Raw genomic sequence first — 22610 nt, 5'->3', positions numbered from 1 at the left:
ATTTCATTGAAGTTCTGTAAATATGAGCAGAATGGATCAACATTACAGGAATACTTCTTTGTACTGGAGTAATCTTGTCTAAAACTCTTTTATGTATTTGAACATGTAATATTGCTACTGATGATTTATTAAAGATGGATTGAAAAATATTCTTGATGAAATAAACTGACTCGCTCCTTTATTCATCATCCCACGAACACTTTCCTCTGGGTTGATTCTGTATTGCACCTGTTTAATTCGAATATAGTGAAAATCTGTCACAATGATTGGGTCTTTGTGTATTATGTGTAATAATGAGATGGATGTTGTGCACAGTTGCCAAGCAACAAGAAGTTTCCAGAGCAATCTCCAAAAGTGAACAAGTTTGAGCGTAAGGACTCTATTCATGCGGAATCCAATGTGCATTGCTGTTACAGTGCCCCTATAATCAATATATGTTAATGACCTTTTTTGTAGTGCTTAAAACAGTTTTAAGTGGATGAAAACATTCCTCTAATAATTAAATGAGTTTACCAGATATGAAGTTATTGCTTCTCAAAGAAAGAGTCGATTCAGAGTCATTAAATGAGTCATTTTCAAAATGAATCTGTTTCATGATAACATCCACCTGAAGCATTAGCAGAGTGCCCTGCCACTTGTTTCAGACACAGACCTGAGGTTTTCAGGAAGATTATTCAGCATTTTCTGAAGCCAGATTGTGAGTTCGGTTGATTATTTAACTAATCACAGCCGACTGGATGATCATTTGACCAATCACTTCAGACTGGGGCATCAGTGAACCAATCAGAAAAGACTTGGTTCATCATTGGATCAATCACAACACACTGGGTGATCATTTGACCAATCGCATCAGACTGAGCCATCATTGGACCAATCCCAAGAGACTGAACCAATAACAACAGACTGGGTCATCATTGGTCCAATTGCAGCAGTCTGGGTTCATTACGGAAACAATCACAGTACAAACATATCGGACTGGTTCATTACTGGACCAATCACAGCAAATCAAGTCATCCTTGGACCAATCACAACAGACTGGGTCATCATTGGACCAATCGCAACAGTCTGGGTTCATTACTGGACCAATTACGGTAAACCGAGTCACCGTTGAATCAATCACAACAAACTGGGTCATCATTGGACCAATTACAACAGACTGAACAATCATTGGCCCACTCACATCAGATTGGCAATCAAATCATTGGACCACTCACAACACACTGTGCCATCATTGGGCCAATCACAGGAGTCTGGGTTCATTATTGGACCAATCACAGCAAACTTAGTCATCATTGGACAATCACAATAAACTGGGTTATCACTGGATCAAACAAATCAGACTGGTTCACTACTGAACCAATCACAGCGATCAAGTCATCATTGGATCAATCACAACAGACTGGGTCATCATGGGAGCAATCAAAACAGGCTGAGTCATCATTGGACCAATCACAACAGACCAGGTCATCACTGGACCAATCACAGCATACTGGGTCATCATTGGATCAATAAAGGCAGACTGGGTAATCATTGGACCAATCACAACAGATTGGGTGATCATTGGACCAATCACAGCCAAGAGTCATTGATGGGCCAATCACAGCATATTGGTTCATCATTGGACCAATCACAACAGACTATGTCATCATTAGATCAATCACAGCCAAGAGTCATTGATGGGCCGATGACAGCATACTGGGTCAATCATCAGACCAATAAAAGCAGACTGGGTCATTATAGGACCAATCACAGCAGTCTAGGTTCACTACTGGACCAATCACAACAGACTGGGACATCATTGGACCAATCAAACAGACTGGGAAACCATTGGACCATTCCCAACAGATTGGGTGATCATTGGACTAATCACAGCCAAGAGTCATTCATGGGCCAATCACAGCATACTGGGTCATCATTAGACCAATCACAACAGACTGGGTCATCATTGGTCCAATCACAGCCCAGAGTCATTGATGGGCCAATGACAGCATACTGGGTCATCATTAGACCAATCAAAGCAGACTGGGTCATTATTAGACCAATCACAGCAGTCTAGCTTCGTTACTGGACCAATCACAACAAACTGGGTCATAATTGGACCAATTACAGCCAACAGAGACAACATTGGACCAATCACAGCATACTGGCTCATCATTAGACCAATCAAAGCAGACTGGGTCATTATTAGACCGATCACAGCAGTCTAGGTTCATTACTGGACCAATCACAACAGACTGGGTCATCATTAGACCAATCAAAGCAGACTGGGTCATCATTGGAAGTGAAAAGAAAGTGTTTTTGGCCTTACATGGATGTCAGCATATCGATGGAAACTACAATATAAACCTTTCATAATCCATAATAGGGTATATGCCGAAGCATGCTAATAGGACTTTAAATTTGCCAGTAACCTGGGTTAAGCGCTTCCGGTCAATTGTATGCCAGTGCAAACATTTGCACATTTAAGGTCAGTTTTCTTTAAAAAAGTTTTTCCCGCCTACTGCTTCTACATGCCTCCTCCCTCAGCTGCGTCAGACAACAGACAGACTTAAAGGAAGAAGGTCTCACGTAGCGTTTGTGAGATACTACAGTAAGAACTAACCTTTACTAATCACTATTGTGAAGTTGCATTGATGAGTCACACACAATATCGTTACAAAGTAAACACGCGCACACACACACACACACACACACACACACACACAGGCAGGCAGACAGACAGAGCGCGCTTAGCTTAGTTATGGCTAACCTCCAGTACTGTGTGGATATCTGTTATGCTAATGTACAAAATAAACCTGATTTAACTTCCACAAACCGAGATTGAAGCGTCTTCTTTTATAATTGTTCTGATACGCGGCTGTGCTGATGAAGTAAAGCTGAAGTAAAACGCTGTAATTAATTACACACATACTCTGTTTTAAAACACTTTAAACATGTGAAACTCACTCTTAATCACATTTGATGATGATTGCTGATCCTAGCGAACAGAACAGACCTTTTATTCCCGGTTGCTTTGCGTATGTCTGTCTGGTCTTGTTGACATATACACGCGACTACCGGAACATGTTAATGCGCGCAGCTGTCAATCAATTCGGTGGGCGGGGGGATCACACACCTACGTAATGGTGCGATCGATTTGAAAACAGCTCCAATTGGCCGACCCTTTTTTTTGTATTTAATTTGAAAAAAAAGGACTGGGTGTGTTCATATCACCCCAGTATGACGGTCTATACACTATACCAACACACAGATCTGTCCAAACTGCTTAAAAAGTAGATTTTTTACCATAGGTGCCCTTTACGCTTGAACAACTAAATGAATGCCAAAGTTTATTTAACTGAATGTATTTTAATGACATTACAACATTGATGCTGTAAAAGGAACTGTATAAATTGAAAAAAAAAAAAAAACTCAACGACAGGTCACCGGAAGTTTATCAGTATGGAAACAACACCATCTTGGGATATACCCTATAGCGGCATTTAAACAAGTCATAAACCTTGTATGTGCATCAGATCTAAAACTGAATGACAAGAATGAACAAACCTGCAGAAACCCAATGCTGCACATATGTCCAAATCGCTGTCATTAGTGCTGTTTCTGGCTTTGAAGTGAGCTGTGATAAAGCTCATGAAAAGGCGAGAGATCTAAAAACAGCTTACCATTTCTCTGTGAATGTGAAATGATGCGCTGGAGCGAGTAAACAATGTCTGAAGATTCACAGCTGCACACATTCAGATGAGCCCAGGAGCCTTTTCTCAGGCTTTGTTTCACCTGGATGAAGAGCGTCCAGATGCCGAACAAAGAGAAAAGCGTTAAAGCCTTCCTTCTACACAGGCTCTCTGGAAACACGTGACGAGAGGACGTGGTCATCCGCGACAAACAAACGCATCACAAACTCTGCTAAACTGTTTGTGCAACACTTTCTGATGGGATAAGCACACAACACAAGCTGGTCGCATACGAACATTACAACATTAAAACCATTGTATGTTATATATAAACAAACTGTTAAAATTTTAGCTAAAAAGCCAAGGAGCTATCATCATTGCAACAGTATTGCACAACAAAAATTGCTAACATTCGACAGTTTCTTATTTTATACTAGTGGTTCCCAACCTTTTTCTTTGGGGCCCCCCCATGAACATATACAAACATTGGAGCCCCCCCACCATATAAATACACACGCACACACATATTTACTGTATGTATGTATATATATATATATATATATATATATATATATATATATATATATATATATATATATATATATATATATATATATATATATATAGTGTATGTATGTGTTTGTGTAATATCAATATATAATATGTATAGAAAATATAAATTAATCAGTTTTAACTTGTCTTGGCCTTCAATAAAACCAAAATTTAGGTAGGCTTTGTCATACTGTCTAATCTTTTTCTTCGCCTCTGAAGAATCACTGCATTTACGTTTCTCTGCCATATTTGTTTTGATTTTGCCTTTACGACACGTTGGACAAGCACATTTTTGAGCAAAATTTAAATAATTATTTAAAGTTATTAATTTTAAATATTTTTACTATTATGTTGAAATTTTAAGCATGTGTTTTGATTTTTTTTTTTTTTTGGTATTTAAAACATACATATATAATAGTAGGGCTGCTCGATTTTGGGAAAAATCATAATCACGATTATTTTGGTCATAATTGTAATCACAATTATTCAAAACGAATATTAAAGTCAAAATTATTAGCGCTCCTGAGAATTTTTTTTATAAATATTTCCCAAATTATGTTTAACAGAACAAAGAATTTTAACAGTATTTCCTATAATATTTTTCTTCTAGGCCTATTTGTTTTATTTTAGCTAGAATAAAAGCAGGTTTAAATATTTTGAAACCAATTTAAGGTCAATATTATTTGCCCCCTTAAGCAATATATATTTTTGATTGTCTGCAGAAGAAAATACTGTTATACAATGACTTGTCTATTTACCCTAATTAAGCCTTTGCTTGTATTTTGAAAAACATCTAGTAAAATATTATTTACTGTCATCACAGCAAAAATAAAAGAAATGAGTAATTAGAAATGAGATATCAAAACTATTATGATCAGAAATAAGTAAAAAAAAAAAAAAAAAACTTCTTTCCATGAAACAGAAATTGGGCAGGAAAAGGGTTGCTAATATTCAGGAGGGCTAATAATTCTGACTTCAAGTGTATACAGTTATTTTCCACCCTGCAAAGAAATGAGAAATAAATACAATAGAATAAAATAATTAAACAAACTGTGCTTTAAGCATCTTCAATGTAAGAAAAACACTTTAGCTACAGCAGTCCTTCAGTTAAGAGCAGAGAGGGATTTTCTCGTTGTTTGATTAATCATAAAAACAGGTGGCAGCAGGAATATTTCTCTCTGTCTCTTTAATGGTTTCTCTTTCACGTCTTTTGATCCTCAACTCGTTTATTACACAAATGAGGGTTAATCTAAATAATCACTAAACACAGCGTTTTGACACCTATTTGACCATTAAAGCGCTAACGTTATGATTACTTCAGATGTCTGCGCTCCTCTGCTCGTCTCAGTGTGTGAATGAGAGCGAATGCTGACCGGCCGCATGCTTCTGACTCAATACTTATCATCTCCCGCGCCCCCCATATGAACTTTGGACCCCAGGTTGGGAACCACTGTTTTATACTGATGTGTGTTTAATGTATAAAATATTTCATGATCTTGCACCACCGCCCCTAAAACAATGTGTGATTGTCGGCAAGAACAATATAAGACAGACTAGGTCATCTGTTAGAGGTGATTGTTCAGTTAAAAATAAGAGAACTTATTTTGGACAATCAGTTTTTTCAGTTAAAGCAGCAGAAAGATGGAATAAAATGCCAGTGTATATCAGAGAGAGCAGCACTTTTAATCATTTTAAAACTGTTCTTAAAATTTGGCTAAAACAAAATCAAATATGCAGCCACTGATTTGATTTCATTTTAATGATAATGATGTAATGTATTTATTGTACTGTAAGCGTATATTGTATTGGTTATTACTGTTAAATTTGTTACTTCCTGCCCAGGGACTACAGATGTAAATTAGCTTTATAGCTAACTCTGGCACAACATGTCATGTTGTACATTGTCCCTGTATAAATAAATAAATAAATAAATAAATAAATAAATAAATAAATAAATAAATAAATAAATAAATAAATAAATAAATAAAAATAAACACATCCTCAAAACAACACAAATCTTCTTCAGTTACTGTAAGTTTTTCCCCTCTTATGTTAGGATGGATTAGTAACACCGCCTACTGTACATAAACAGAAATCAATAGGGCTGTATGATATTGAAGAAAAAAAAAATGCAGTAGCATCCTGAGTAATGCATTGGACATATTTGGACAACAGACTATTGGAGAAACGTTGTCTTGTCTGATGAGTCTCAATATCTGCTGTGACATTCGGATAGTCGGGTCAGAATTTGGCATCAACAACATGAAAGCATGTATCCATCCTGCCTTGTATCAATGGCTCAGGCTGGTGGTGGTGGTGTAATGGTGTGGGGAGATTTTCTTGGCACACTTTGGGTCCATTAGTACCAATTGAGCATCGTGTCAACGCCACAGCCTACCTGAGTATTGTTGCTGACCATGTCCATCCCTTTATGAGCACAGTGTCTACATCTTCTGATAGCTACTTCCAGCAGGATTACACACCATGCCATAAAGCGTTAATCATCTCTGACTGGTTTCTTGATCATGACAATGAGCTCACAGTACTCAAATGTCCTCCACAGTCACCAGAACTCAATCCAATAGGGAACCTTTGGCATGTGTTGGAACAGGAGATTGGCATTATGGATGTGCAGCCGACAAATCTGTAGTAACTGTGTGATTCTATCCTGTCAATATGGAGCAAAATCTCTGAGGAATATTTCCAGTACCTTGTTGAATCTCTGCCATGAAGGATTAAGGCAGTTCTGAAGGCAAAACCGGGTCCAAGGTGGACCTAATAAAGTGGCCAGTAAGTGTATATACATGTATATTGTGCATTAGTGTCAGGCCGAACCAGGCTAAATTGCTTTTTTTTATATGCTAGGTATTTGTTTTCTTGCAATTTAATACTATGAACAACTTACTAACTTTTAATAAGTAATGACTATTTATTGAGTAATTAATTTGCCATCCTACATTGTATTAAAATATCTGTTAATTAACAGTTTCCTTATGTTGTGATTAATTTTTTGTGTATTTACTGTGGTGAATTGCATTATGGGATGTGGATCTCTGCACTCTTGACTTTTGATGTTGAGAATTCAACTCTGCAGTTTAATAAAGTGACCTTTATTGACATGTTGGCAGTTTAAAATGATATGACGTATAAGAAATAACATCTAGAGAAATAAGTCTGTAAAATAACAGAAAATGTGCTGCAGTTTATTACAAGGTTTCTGTAGCGTAATATTCATCACCAACCCAGACAATAAAGCACTGCAAACTATTACAAATTTGTTGGTAGAAAGATCAATCTCCCAAAATGCAATGAAAAAGCAGAAATAATTGGGGAAAAATAAAAACTTATATCAGAAAACATGGAAAACTGCTAATTCACTGGGATTTATTATTCTTTTTTTTAGTGTATTACTTTTTTATTATTTTTCGAATATTTTCCAAATGCAGTTTAACAGAGCAAGGATATTTTTCACATTATTTTCTATTAAATTTAAATTAAATTTTTGTCTATAATAGATATGAGATTTTAAAAACTTTCAGATGAAAAACATTTTTTTAAACTGCCAACAGAACAAAGCACTATTGTCCATTGACTTGAATAATCTAACTTTAAACTAAATAAACTACTTAAGTATTAACACTTCATTCTGATGGTCCATTTGAGTATTAGTAGACTGTCTGCTTAATATCTGTTCGTACTGACATTTAACAGACATTTAACTGACTAAAAGAAACTTTGCAAGTACATTTCAACTTACACTAACTCTAACCCTACAGTCTACTTATAATCTACAGAATCAGTTAGCATGTAGATGTAGAACGGACCATCAAAATAAAGTGTGATCAAGTATTTTAATAGCACTTTAAGCTGAATATTAGCATTTTGCTAAATATCTAGTAAAATGGTGTGTGCTGTCATCATGGCAAAAACAAAATAAATTATTTTTAAAGAAATTAGTCATTAAAACTACTGTCACGATAACCAGCGATCTAGCCTGTGCTCTTGACCATTTCAGCTCGATTAAAGAAGCGGAACCGATTTAATAAATCAAGAGTGTGATGTCACTGATTTATTGTGTTTACTGTCGTAGAATAAAACATGGAAGTATCTTGAGTTTGTGTTAGCCACAAACCTTATTTAAGCAATATAACTGAAATCCCATTGAAAAAACCCATTGACTTTGGAACAAGGAAACCGCAACTGCTAAAATGCTAACTCGCTTCCGGGTTTTTGCGTACAAATTGGCATCATAGTTCCTCCACTCTATTACACGCACACAACCGGAAGCTCATGATGGAGCGATTACTAGGACTATAAAGACACCTCGTTCACACACTCTTGACTGAGTCTTGTAAACTGAAGCATTAGGTGAGCATTATGAAGCATTTTCCTTGTCTTGCCTTGTCATGTTTTGACCTTTGCTTTGTTTTACAGTTTATGTTGTCGCCTGTATTCTGACCACACTTTTGGATTCTCTGCATGCTTATGTCTGCCCCAGTTTTGCCTGCCTGATGATAAAAAAACTGGATTTGGATCCTCACCCCAAACCTTGTACCCCGCCGAATTCATTCATTCAATTTCTTTTCGGCTCAGTCCCTTTATTAATCTGGGGTCGCCACAGCCGAATGAACCGCCAACTTATCCAGCATATGTTTTACGCAGCGGAGGCCCTTCCAGCTGAAACCCATCACTGGGAAACATCCATACACACTCATTCACACACATACACTCATTCAATTTAGATTACCCAATTCACCTGTACCACGTTTTTGGCCTTGAGGGGGAAACTTATTATTATGTGTTGTGTTAAAATCCGCTCTCCGTTAAAATCCCTCACAAAATATTTGAAAAAAATAGTATAATTTATATAATAGAAATTTCTAAAATTGTCTATAATATTTTCCAGAGAAACAAGCAGTCTAATAAAACTGACAAAACCCAAAACATTTACAGTCATAAGGCCAATATTTGAGATAATCCAATGCAGGCTGATCTAGTATTCTGGTATTCAGTGTGACTCTCTCTCTCTCTCTCTGCTGTTGTGTTTCCACTGTCATTTGCAAACTATAATTGACTTCAGGTCATCCAAGTATTTGACCAGTCTGTGCTCATGTTTTCTGTTTTGTTGCATGGTAAACATATTGCACGAACACAAACAATGCGATTAAGAAAATGAAAGTGCTTCAGTTTTCAGTGCGAGCAGGAGATATTCTGGACATAATGCTGCTCGTCTCTGGCCGCGCTATTGGAAATCTGCTGTACTATATTGAAAACTCATCTCATCTCGGCTCGGCTCGGGAGATGATGGAGCTTCTGGTTTTCATCAGAAGGACATTACAGCTTGTCCATTGAATCGCTCTGGCCGTGTGTTAAGGCAGTGAAATGGTCTGCCGGTGAGCCGCCGCGTGTCTTACATAAATTTCATGGCTTCTGCACACATTTCATCTCGCCTGTCCCTCTCAAAACTTATTCAAGCGTTGATAAAAATATAAAAAAATCCTGATCTGAAGCAGAGAGAGACGCTGATACCCATGACCAATCCCAAATCCAACATAAACCTCAAAGAAAAGATACAAAAGAGGATCAGGGAGATATGAATAATAAGGTGTGCTTTATTTTTAGGGTTTTGGAAGAAGATTGAAAGTTGGATATTGGAAAAACTTCAGAATGAAAACCTAAAAAAAAAATGGAAATATCTGTTAATCATGTTTGTGTATTTTGCGATTCATTTTCTGTTTATTTATGGTTGTGAAGTGCATTATGGGATGTTGATTCAATTAAATTCAGCTTTATTTGTATAGCGCTTTTACAATGTAGATTGTGTGAAAGCAGCTTCACATAAATAGTCATAGTAACTGGAACAGTGTGGAAAGAGTGAAGAGCAAATTCATCGATGCCTAGCTCTACCAATCCTGAACCATGCGAGCCAGTGGCAACAGCGGAGAGGGAAAAAAAAAGTTCACCAATAATAGATGATTGTTGATCTCTGCCGACTTTTGATGTTGAAAATGCAACTCTACACTGTAAACGATTTCTGTTGTTTTCACGGTATTATACTGCATTTCTCAACAGTTGTTTACTGTATAAGCTGTGCACAGTGTGTTACTGTATATATTGCTGTTTTCACAGCATGATAATGTATTCTCAACATTTCCATACTGTGAACATGATTAACAGTATGCTACTGCAGATTTTACAATGAATTTGGGGAAAAAAATCAGTTACTGTGCATCTAAATACAGTACTGCAAATGACCATGAAAAACTCTACACACACTTTATATTATTATTATTATGTTTATTTTATTTTTTGACAAAGTATTTTGTGAAGAAAAATAAAATAACCAGTTTCTTCAGACTGTTCAGTGCATAAAACTGTCCCCTGGTTTTCCATTTTTGGGTGTACTGCACCTTAATTTTATAAGGTTAACATGAAAATATTAAATCATTTTTAATCAACATAACTTTGTGCTTAACCAAAACGTAAACTGGAACAAAAGTAATTGATTCATGAAACCAAAGTCAGCTTAAATGTCAGAATGACCAGCCTGCTTTAGACGGATTCATGAGGATTGGGCACCCGTCACCATGGAGGTCACATCTCCGCATTTTCAAAACAATATTTTAAAATACACACCATCTCTATAAATAAACCACAGACTTGAGTTAAAAACAATTACATTCCCGCATGATAAACGGTTAAAACTAAATTTCAGAACACATTCATTATAGAGCCATCTAAGACCGGGGCAAGTCTTACATGTCTAGCCGATTATAACCTCGTTTCGCCGGATACATGAGTGATGATGGACACCCTGGAGGAATCTCCGCTATCGGCAAAGCACGCTTAAAATTTACACATGATATCTATAAATAAACCACAGATTTGAGTTTGTAAGAACTACATTCTCGCATGAAACACTGTTAAAATTTCATTTCGTGACATATTAAACGCAATATTTATAATATTAGCTGGGCTTTCTCATCCGCCATTACCATTTGCTTGTTGATGTGAAATGAATTCTGGGAGAAGAAAAATATTAATTCTCAAAACACTTCAAACGAATTTTATTCTTATTGTCAACGTCAGATATATGCAATAATTTCGCTGGTAAAGTGAATAAAAAACAATGTTACTATATTTTAATCAATATCACGTTTGCACTGATTCGGTTCAGCACTCGAGCGACTCTGAATCGTATTGAACCGTTTGCTCGGGAATTATTTGATCACGTGTTCACAAGCACATTCAGCAATATGCAATTAGTGTATAATTAGTGTATAAATGCGTGTGGCCAAGCAGTATTACGAAATAGTAATGAATCATATACAAAAAGGAATCGGTTTTAGGCGGATTCAAATCTTTACTGTTCACTAAGGAGCCGATTCATAGAACCGAACGGACACGACTCGACCTGCAGGCAACGGCTCTCCTAATTTGAAATTCACCTGACGTCTTTCATCCAGCGAATTCATCCTCGGTAAGTGTTTTAAAGTCAAATTCTGTCCGTTGAAGGATTGTTTTGTATATATTTCTGTGTATTGAGTGTGTAATTTAAAAGAATTAACCAAGTGACATTAGTTGTAACGTTAGGTTCTTATGTTATGTCACGCTGTCCGTTAACGAATGGTATTTTAAACAAGAAATAACAGACGCCAGGCGGTCATTGTAGTGTTTGCGAGGTATTAGATACAGTGAGTTTATCTTGAGTGAGTTTTTGATCATACGCTAAGTTACCTGAAAAAACATAACTTTAACTTATTGTAACTGCATTAATTAATTCTCTATTTCAGCACAACACTGAGATGAAGGCGAAGTCACCATGAAAAGTTAAACGTTTACCGTTATGGTAAGCTCTGGTCTTCACATAGTCATTATGACTAAGCTATCATTATGGTAAAATTTTTCAACTGTAAGTTAGTTATTTAAACTAAACTCATAATGAAATGAGTCTTAACTGTTTTATTAAATGGAGCTGAAAATTAAATGCAGTTGAATTATTTTAAGCTAAAGTTAATATTAACAAAATACATATTAATTGTCTATTTCTCAATAATGTTAATGAGCTTGATGTATAGTGTGTCATTAATTGTACATTTAATTTTTGGTGTTCAGGTGTACCTGAGGTGAGTGTACGTTCTGAGTACACAGATATAAGCCAAAGTCATTATCACTATATATATATATATATATATATATATATATATATATATATATATATATATATATATATATATATATATATATCCATCCTATTCTAAGATTAATTGATAGGGTCAGGGAATGATTTGTGAACAAATGTATTTTAACCCCATACAGATTGGTATGGTTGTACCATAGATTTAGATTAATTAATGTTAAGTCTTATTTTACTCATATTATACTTATCTGTTTTTCAGCTACAGTAATTGATGTTGAAAAACTGATGCTACCAATCACTCCTCACTTGATTGTTCAAGGTAATGTTGATGTCTTCCTCATTTTGATTAGATTTTTAAATGTCAAGTTGTTCACAGATTTGTTGTGAGGAGTTTCATGTACAACCTCTTTTTCTTCTTCCAGCAGTTCCTAAGATAAAAAAATCTGGTGTTAAAACATCCACGGCTATGCTATTTGCCTACCAAGTGCTGAGTAAATATTAGACAAACATTTTTTTCTATAACTGTTGTCTTTGTGTTTATTAGCAATTTTACTGGGCATATGTGTTTGTTTGTTTTTTTCAAATAGCCTGGAAATTGTAAGTTTAGTTCAATATGTTATTTTATGCTATTCATTTTTGTCTTAACATGGATTGCATGTTGAAGCTATCGTTTCATAGTGGGAAAATGTAAAAGAGAATCACTGAATACAATGGCATAATGATTCTGCTTGTTCAAAGAAGGTACTTGATTAAGTTTTCCTCAAGCGACACATCAGTTTTTATGACTATTGCTTGACACTTGAATTGAAGGGACAGTTCACCCAAAAATGAAAATAATAGCATCTTTGGCATTCTCCACTTGTTTCAAAATAGTTATATATTTATTTTGTTCCGTTGAACACAAACTCATATTTTTTAAAGAAATTTGGTTTAAATATGGATGTCAATAGTTACTGGTTACTAACATTCTTAAAAATATCTGCTTTAGTGTTTAACAGAAATTCAAACTAGTTTAAAACACGTGGAGTAAATAGTGGCAAAATAGTAAACTATTCCTTTAAATATTTTATTCTGAGACTTTTATTTATATGTGTCTTGTCTTTTGTCATATTGTCCTTCTAGCCCAGATTGTGATGGACCTGGAATGCGACACCAGTTACTCTTAAGACAAGAACCGAATAAAGCACAGATGTGGAGGGATTTGCAGCCAAACTAACTGGAGGGAAGGAACCTTTAGGTAAAAACACCTGCTTTATTTAGATCTGAAGTATTTTATTTGACAGAGATTTATTGTTTTAATTCTAATTTAAAGCAAACAAGGTTGAGCACCCCTGGTCTAAAAGCTCAAAAATGCTGTTTCCGTGATAAGGATGAATGTAGTTCAGAAATAGATTCATTAGGATCAATGCTTAAAGTAAACATTTTCTTCTCTCTGTAGACCAAACATGTTTACTATCCCTCACATTTTAATAAATTGTTTCTGTTTTTGTTTCTTACAGTGTGGGTGAACATACTACCTGGATGTCCAACAAAGGCTGCACAAGAGCTCATTTGATAGCACATATTCTGTCCTGTCTACATCTCTGATGACCTGGAAGTGCTTCGACATCAGTGAGTAATACATCTTTATATTGTCATGCATACAGGATTTCTGTAAGCTTAGCTTTAATGTTAGTTTGTAATCAGCAGTGACTGTTTTAAAAAATTAAGTATTTAAATTATTCTAAACGTTTTACTGATGCTGTGCACAGTAACGTTATGATGATTTAGTTTGAGGAAATGTCACTGGAGAGGTGTTCGTATAAAAAAAAATAAATAAATAAATAAATTGTATGAAATGACTCGATAAAATGTTTATTTGTCTCGCTGACATGCCATCACTGCTGCATATTGAAATACAGTAATATGAATTGACAGCAGAATATTACCACAAACATTTCATGAAGTGGGCTAGACTGCTCTTTAGTTCTCTACTCAACTTTAACACATTTCCTCGTGTCGCTGAGCCTCTCTGCAGATTTTGCCAAAAATGAATGCTTAGTGATTACTTTGTTTTATGCAAACCATATATCAGTAACTTATCATTAGCATTATATTTAAAAAAATCACCCACAGCTTTCATGTTCTCTAACGCAATCTTGTCTGTAAGTTAGAAGTGGATTTATACGTGTTAAAAGCCTTAAAGTATTTAATTAACATTAGTCACGTTAACTTAGATTATTTTATTTATTTAATTTTAAATATGTAGCCTTTTAAAGTCAGAATGAACTGTGTTCACCCCTCTTAAATCCGTGGAAGCACTAGTAGTGTGATCATGGAATCAGATATTCAAGCTATACAGAGTCAGACATTAAGTTAAGATGAGACTTTATTTTTTACACACCTGTGTGGACACCTGACTAGCGATCTTCAAGAACAATGCCCGCTGATCTTTTCCCCATTAACGTTAGTGTAATTGTGAATTGACAACAAACTGTATTTCACCAACAAAAACAATTAAAAAACTGTTTTATATAACTGATATATATATATATATCAAACTATATATATATATATATATATATATATATATATATATATTTAAACAGCAGTGCAGTGTTTCGTTTCTGAATGAATTAAATGGTTTGAGGGATGATTAGTTTTTACTTCAGTGATTGATTTTGCATGTCATTTTTGCAGGATCATCATCATGTTGCTGCCCTTTTTCACTGTCCCTTTCCACAACATCATTTGGCCTTCATCATTTCCTGTCCTGTAGCAGTATTCTCACCTTTTTTAAAATTGTAATGCTTTTTGATGCATTAATTGTTGACTGGTTTTAATGATCAATTGTTTATTAGTGTTCTGTTGCTCTGTTATATTGAATTATTGCTACTGTTTTAGCATGGTTTACACAATAAACCTTTATTGTGAAGTTAAAGTTTCAGTTTCTTTATTTTTCTTGTACGTCTTGAACAGTTAAAATAACACTTGTGCAATTTTTGAACATTTTTACCCATTATAAAGTAGCACTATTAAATAAAATAAAATAACATTTAATAACTGTAAAATACTATACAGTAATAATGAAAGTAACATTAAAATACCGTAGTTCTTCATGGTAAAAATGTACAATAAAATACTGTTTTCAGTTTTGCAGTATGTGCACCACTACTGTAATTAGTGTTACAGTAAAATTCAACAACAGTAAAATGATGTATTACATTTTACAGTAAATGTAATACTAATGTAATTAGTATTACAGTAATGCTACTGTTTTATGAAATACAGCAGCTACTGGATAATTGTTGCCAGTAACTTACTGTTAATTTAACAAGAAATCGTTTACAGTGTAAGGCCCAGTTTACACTAGTGCGTTTTAGTTTTAAAACGGTGTTTTAGAATGAAACGATTCGCATCCACACCAGCGTTTCTGAACAGCTCTCCGTCCACACCAAAACGCTGAAAATGCACATCAAGTGACCACACACACACTCTCTGGCAAGCGCTGCAGACTATCTACCCAGATGAGAGCTCTGCTCGTCGGACTGCTCATTAAGCATCTCTCGCTGGATTAAGGTCATTATTAATTATAATTAATTATTAATAGTGATATTTCATTCATCTTGTTATCTGTATCTAACGACATATTCCCCGACTTTGGTCATTTGGAATCTACTTGTTCTCAGGTAACGTGTTTTGGCTGAGCGCAAAGATAAGTTAATGATTAATGTAACCACGTAGCCTACATTCTGTATATTGACTGATCGCTTGCCTTTATTTCCTATAATGTATAAACTTATTGTGTGTTATACTTTTATAATGGCCATTATTAGCATTGTTAAAACTTATATTCAGCAAAAGAGAGGGTGTGTTTCGTATTTTCACTGAAATTGAAAGGAGGCAGTGATGTTATAAATAGCCACACAGTAAAGATGAAGCTTGTATATGCAGCACGACCCCGCAACATTTCTGCTGTCTGTTAAGTTTCTAATATCAAAATGAAAATAGGCAGTTCCTTAAATCATGTTTTCATTTTATTTAGTTTGTTTTCCATTAAACGTTGTAACGTTAGGCTACTTAATATTGAGAAAAAGCCCCAATCAGAGAGGCGAATGTCAGCAGCCCCGCCTCCGTTTTCAGATGTCTCCGTTTTCCCCCATCTACACTATGACGGAGCAGCAGCGTTTTAGAATGAAAACGGCCTCTTCAGTGTTTACAAAATGCTCCGTTTTTGGCACTCGAAAACTCCGGCGTAGTGTGGATGGATGGCGTAACCGTAGCAAAACTTACATGTTTTAAAACGAAAATGCATTAGTGTAAACAGGGCCTAAAAGCACCACATTTTTACAACTATTTTCTGGCAAATCAGCTTCAAAACACAAATGGATTAAACCTAACTCATCAGAATGCACATGGCAAGATATTGAACAATCAACCTGCAAAGACATTGATGTTTCTGAATTACCTTTTCACAGTCAAACAATTAAAAACATCACTGTTTTAAAATGCCAACAATAGAAGCAACTCTGACATCCTGGTGGAAATTTGCATCAGATCACAAATTCCCAATTCACACCATCTAAACACACCCCAATCTGGAATAACCCTGATTTCTTAGCTAACAAGAAGCCATTTAGACTAAATCCCATTTCTACCCCTTAGCCCCTCCCCCTTCGTTTTGCATGTGCACGCCAAGGGGTAGTGGTGTCCCAATTCTCTTTAGCTTGAAGGCGTAGGGCTAAGGGGAAGGGGTGAATAGTCCTTCAAACGAAGACTTTTCAGGAGCACACTCGAAACCAAGGGGTAAGAAAATTTCCCAGAATACATCTGCCACAACGGCAGTATTGCTGAACCCAGAATTAAGGAGATCCACAAATAATTATTAATAAATATTTAAAATGTAAATATGGGTGACGTCAGGCATTGCTGAACTGCATTGTGGATCCGTCGGCGCAGCTTCAGAGGTGTTGCTTGCTGCAGAAGTTAGGACTTGCTCAACTTTTCAAGCGCCAACGGAAGCGTCAGCCAATCAGATCGCTGTATGCAAATACACCAGCTCAGACAGTAGCTGATTGCTATTTTCATTGACTGACGCTGCTACGACGATCGCGTCAGCCCCAACTTCAGACACACCCTTTGTCAAGCATTGACGCTGAAGCCCTGTGTGAATGAGGCGTTAAGATGGCTGTTAGCCAAAGACATCTGCGGTTGGCATTAAAAGCAGTGTGGTGTACCGTAAAATTTAGGTTTTCTATTTTGCATCCTATCACACAACACGACATGTTTGCTATTGCAACTGGTCTTTTTTTTTTTTTACAACTGGTGACGTGTGACGTCATGTGTGACGTAGGTTGGTAACTCCCCTATTATAAAATAAAGAAATAAAGAAAGAAATAATAATAATACATTAGTAAAAAAGAAAAAAAAAATTATATATATATATATATATATAAATAACCTGGTAAAATACATCATATTATGGGTTCTGGAATAATATGAAGATATAGCTAAAGATATATGAAGATACAGTGCTCAGCATATATGACCCCTCACAAATCTCCAACTTCAATTATTTTTTTCTATAGGATGCTTTATAATATGACATGTGTGCATTTACATTAGATAAGTCAGTATGCTGTAAATAACATAATGACCTGTTGTTTACAGCCAATACAGAAACACTGGACAGAAGCAGAAGCACTGACCCTTTTCCAGAGAGTCCTGTCATGTTTTCCCGCTGTCCTGTTTGTTTCTGTCATCATCTTCTCTGCTCGTCTTTCTGACCTCCGACCCTGATGGTGAAATCGGCTCCAGCTGCAACAAAAGAAAACAAAGGGTTGCATCAGACACTACAGGCACTCGCACTGCTGAAAATGATCTATTATTGAGAACTTTTGTCTTTTCCAAATATAAAACTGTGTTGATTCAAGATGCATTTATTTGAGAAGCAAAAAAATATATATATTTTAAGTGTTTTTTATTATTATTATTATTATTATTGGAAGGCAAAAACCAATGTCTGCAAATGAAGTTAGGTTTATTATTTTGATCAAAATAATAAATATTCATATTTTTTTAATAAGAAAGTCAACTCAAGCCAGACTAGGTGTAAAACATCATAATACCCTCCAATTACACACTTATTTATGTATTTATTAATTAATTAATAGATGAGTATATTTATACTGGCGACGCAGTGGCTTAGGGATTAACACTGTCACCTCACAGCAAAAAGGTGGTTGGTTTGAGCCCTGACTGGGTCAGCTGTTGTTTCTGTGTGAAGTTTGCATGTTCTCCCCGTGTTGGCGTGGGTTTCCTCTGGGTGCTCTAGTTTCCCCCACAGTGCAAACACATGCGCTATAGGGGAATTTAATTGAGTAAATTGGCCGTACTGTATGAGTGTGTGTGTGAAAGAGAGTGTATGAGTGTTTTCCAGTACTGGGTTGTGGCTGTAAGGGCATCCGCTGTATAATGTATGCTGGAATAGTTTGCGGTTCATTCTGCTGTGGTGACCCCTGATAAATAAAGGGACTAAACCAAAGGAAAATTAATGAATGAATGTACATTTATACTTTCACGATGATCAGAGATCTAGCATTTGCAGATCGCTGGAGAACTACAAGTCTGCCACTTTCAAGAACTACAGAACCCATCATGCACTTCACTCACACACCTGGCCCAGATTCCACTTGATTGCAAACACAGCTGAAACTTTTCAGGACTAATCAGACAGACTATCGACACAGCACACACACACACACACACACACACACACACACACTGTTGCTGATTATAAAAATATGTATAATTATGGGCCTGTATATATTGGCTTTTGGCCTCCAAGTCTGAAGAGTTATCGGCCAAAAAAATCCATATCGGTGCATCCCTACTGGTCACTGAACTGGACTACAAGTACCATCATGCACCTCATACACACCCGTTTCTGATTTCTCCTGATTACACACACACACACACAGCTGGTAAATCATTATGAACTGATTACCTGGACTTTATATTCACCTCACACACACACGCACACACACACACACACACACACACACACATTGCTGAGTCTTGTTATTGTAACACCATGAAGTGTTTTCTAGTCTTGTCTTGCCTTAACTATCCGTATTTGATCCTTGCTTTGTTTCCTTCTGTAGTTTACGTTTGAACTACAGATCCCATCATGCATTTCACTCATACACCTGGCCCAGATTCCTCTTGATTGCAAACCCAGCTGAAGCTGTTCAGGACTAATCAGACAGACTATAGACACAGCACACACACACACATTGTTGCTGATTCTTCCAATTCGTAAGCAACTTTTCCAAATCACGGTATACCTTTAAAACGGTTATCGTCCCATGCCTAGTCGAGACTTGAACTCAGGCCATTTGCAACATAGTTACAAATGAACGGTCCACTACACTACATGAGGTTGAGGTGTATTGCAGACCTTGTTAGTCAAACGCAGATTCGCCAGGTCTCGAAAAAGTTCTGATATGGCAGACGCTTTGAATTGCTTTAGTCACGTGAACTGGTGTTTTGAAAGACTTTAGTCACATGACCTGGGTGGTTCAGAACATGCTTTAGTGAGAACTTTCTGGTTACACTATTTGAATGGTCCGTTTGTTGAATTTAAGCTACATTGCATCTACAAGCCAACTAATTCTCATTGGATTAAAAGTAGACTATTAGGTTAGGGTTTGGGTTAGTGTAAGTTGAAAGTGCAAAATGTCTTATAGTCAGTTAAACGTCTGTTGAAGGAGCAACAGATATTAAGCAGTTAGTCTACTAATACTCAAATGGACTATCAGAATAAAGGGTTACCGACTCTACTAATAAACTGCATTCGCATCCTCAACTCCGTGTACCCCGACATTTCACCTATACACCTTCAGCTTGTTCTGTAAACTGCTAAAACTATTTATCTCACATTCAGGGGCATACTGGGACAAAAATTCAGCCCTGGCACGATAGCCACACCAGCCCACATTACCACACCGACACAGCCCCACCCATGGACACGTACATTTACTACTTACATTGGTGTACAGATGATGAAATAATATAAGCAGTACCCTGTTTAATAGATATTTTAAAAATTTCATTAATGTAACTGGAACAAAAACAACCCATTTATAACAAATTTACACATACAGTTCTACTGTAAGAACTAGCTATGTATTCAGAGTTTACAACAAATGCCTACACTTCAGTACTGTGGCTACAGCTATAGGTTCTTTTGCATGTTAGACTATATTGCTAGCAACATGCATGCGCATTCTGTTTGCCCTAAATCCCACGTTATCTGCTGATAATGACATTTACTGTCCAAAACTGCCAGAGGCGTGCATGGCGTGAAAACTAATTTTATATTTTAGTATAATGACATAGAAGTGTATTTTCTGTTTTCTTCTTACCTCCTCTGCCACGCTACTGTCCTCCGATGCAGCGGCCGAATTGAAACCATTGGGAATATTTCAATACATTTTTTGCATTTGGCAGCGTCTGATTTTAGAGCCCTTTTTTGCTTTCTCTGAGCTTGCCTCTTTTTTTAATGGTCCATCTCTGAGCTTGTGTTGAACTTATTGTTTGTTTGACATTCTTGCCAGATTTTGATTAAGTCCGGGTAATCTCTGATTGGATCGGATTGGGTTGGCCCAAAACCAGGTGGCCGTCGCAGATTCGGCCAAATGCTGAACATTTATTATTATAATTATTATTATTATTATTATTATTATTATTATTATTATTATTATTATTATCATCCTCATCATTATAATCATCATCATCATAATATCACATCTAGGAGGAGTTGCCTGCATGTAAAAACAATACATATTAAAAAAAAAAATTAAAACTGACCGGCCCACATTTTAAAAAATGATCCGGCCCTTTTGGCATATACATACACATTTCTAAACATAACAGTTTTAATAACCCATTTCCAATAACTGATTTATTTTATCTTTGTCATGATGACAGTGAATAATATTTGACTAGATATTCTTCAAGACACTAGTATACAGCTTAAAGTGACATTTAAAGGCTTAGCTAGGTTAATTAGGTTAACTAGGCAGGTTAGGGTAATTAGGCAAGTCATTGTATAACAGTGGTTTGTTCTGTTCTGAATAATACTGACCTTAAAATGGTTTAAAAAAATAAAAACTGCTTTTATTATAGGAAATACTGTGAAAACGTCCTTGCTCTGGTAAACATAATTTGGGAAAGATTTGAAAAAGAAAAATAGGAGGACTTCAATTGTATATAATGTCTTGATTTGTGACTACAGTCAATAAAGTAGGTAATTAAGTAGTAGATGTTTATTAAGCAGAAGAGGTTTTCAGAGCAGATGTTTGGCTGAAGCTTTGACAGTCTGATCGGTTCACCTTGAGTAAAGCAGAGCATATAATCATAGTCAAGCCTGATGTTTAGACAGTGATTAATTATGCTTATATTTACTCACAAACAGGCTTAAGTTGTAACTTAGGCTCTTAAATTGCTTAAAAACTCTGCTGCTATTTGGGATTTTCTGCCTGGATTTTGCCTACCTAAATTTAAAAGCTTCCCAAATCCACATGCAGAGGTGTAAATGCAAAAATTTGGTAACATTTTAAAGAAAACCATTTGAATTTTCATAAAACACTGTTGAAAGTGTTTAAAATATCTGTATATGTTGTAAAAAAACACCTAAAAAAAAGAGGAACTTTTTTTTATAAACTCAAATTTGAAAGTGTACCTTTTATGTTCTGTGTGGTCTAGCGTGCTGTAATTAATTTTGGTTCCTGCATGTCTGTAATCATAGGAAAAAAGAAAAAGGTCTCCACCATAATCTATGCAAAAGTTATTGTATTCCAACTGATGAGAGGTGCTGTACAAGCCACAGGGAGTGATCATTGTTTTCATATTTCACTATTCTTTTGTTTGATCAAACATAATTCACTGTGTTTGGACCACGTCAGACATATAAAAGGATTATTTATGCACATCACCTCAAAAACAGAGGAGAATGTCCCTGAAGCGCACAGCATAAGGTAAGAGATGACAGCTGTCTGTGCTATCTGGGGCTGCTTATTGATCATGAATGTATTGTTTTCACTTCTGCGCCATGGAAACACCGCGATTCATTCTGCAACTGTTTGGCATATGAATATAATTCAGTAAAAAGAATGCTAGAACCGTATGAGCACCGGCAAGAGCTTTCAGTTGAGCTATAACTTGTACATCTATCATAAACAAAAATATGAAAATGAACCAACCTA

General features: G+C 35.9%; 1 protein-coding gene and 1 long non-coding RNA gene across 8 annotated transcripts in view; one reads left to right on the top strand and one right to left on the bottom strand.

Moving 5' to 3' along the window:
• The window catches only part of zgc:136872, a 413995-nt gene that overhangs the window by 180565 nt on the left and 210820 nt on the right, over positions 1-22610 (bottom strand). For 3 of the 4 annotated variants that reach the window (XR_015512723.1, XR_015512724.1, XM_087289484.1), the window contains exon 2: positions 18051-18159. The gene's annotated coding sequence lies outside the window, so the exon portion shown is untranslated. Of the gene's footprint in view, positions 1-3662; positions 3937-18050; positions 18160-22610 lie in introns of those variants that run through there. The other variant, XR_015512725.1, reaches the window with a different exon arrangement.
• LOC137488061 (uncharacterized) lies at positions 10733-15277 on the top strand. Of its 4 annotated transcripts, none has more exons than XR_015512954.1 (6): positions 10733-11703; positions 12017-12072; positions 12623-12682; positions 13486-13600; positions 13863-13974; positions 15043-15277. It is a non-coding gene; the product is annotated as an uncharacterized LOC137488061 (long non-coding RNA). The 4 variants fall into 4 exon arrangements; XR_015512953.1 differs by having other exon boundaries at positions 12623-13104; XR_015512956.1 differs by lacking the exons at positions 10733-11703; positions 12017-12072; positions 12623-12682 and adding an exon at positions 12786-12854.

The sequence above is a fragment of the Danio rerio genome, chromosome 17 (assembly GCF_052040795.2).
Source record: "Danio rerio strain M-AB ecotype USA chromosome 17, GRCz13ab, whole genome shotgun sequence".
Lineage (NCBI taxonomy): Eukaryota > Metazoa > Chordata > Actinopteri > Cypriniformes > Danionidae > Danio > Danio rerio.
The sequence above is the reverse complement of the archived record's forward strand: the minus strand, read 5'-3'. Positions and strand labels throughout refer to the sequence as shown.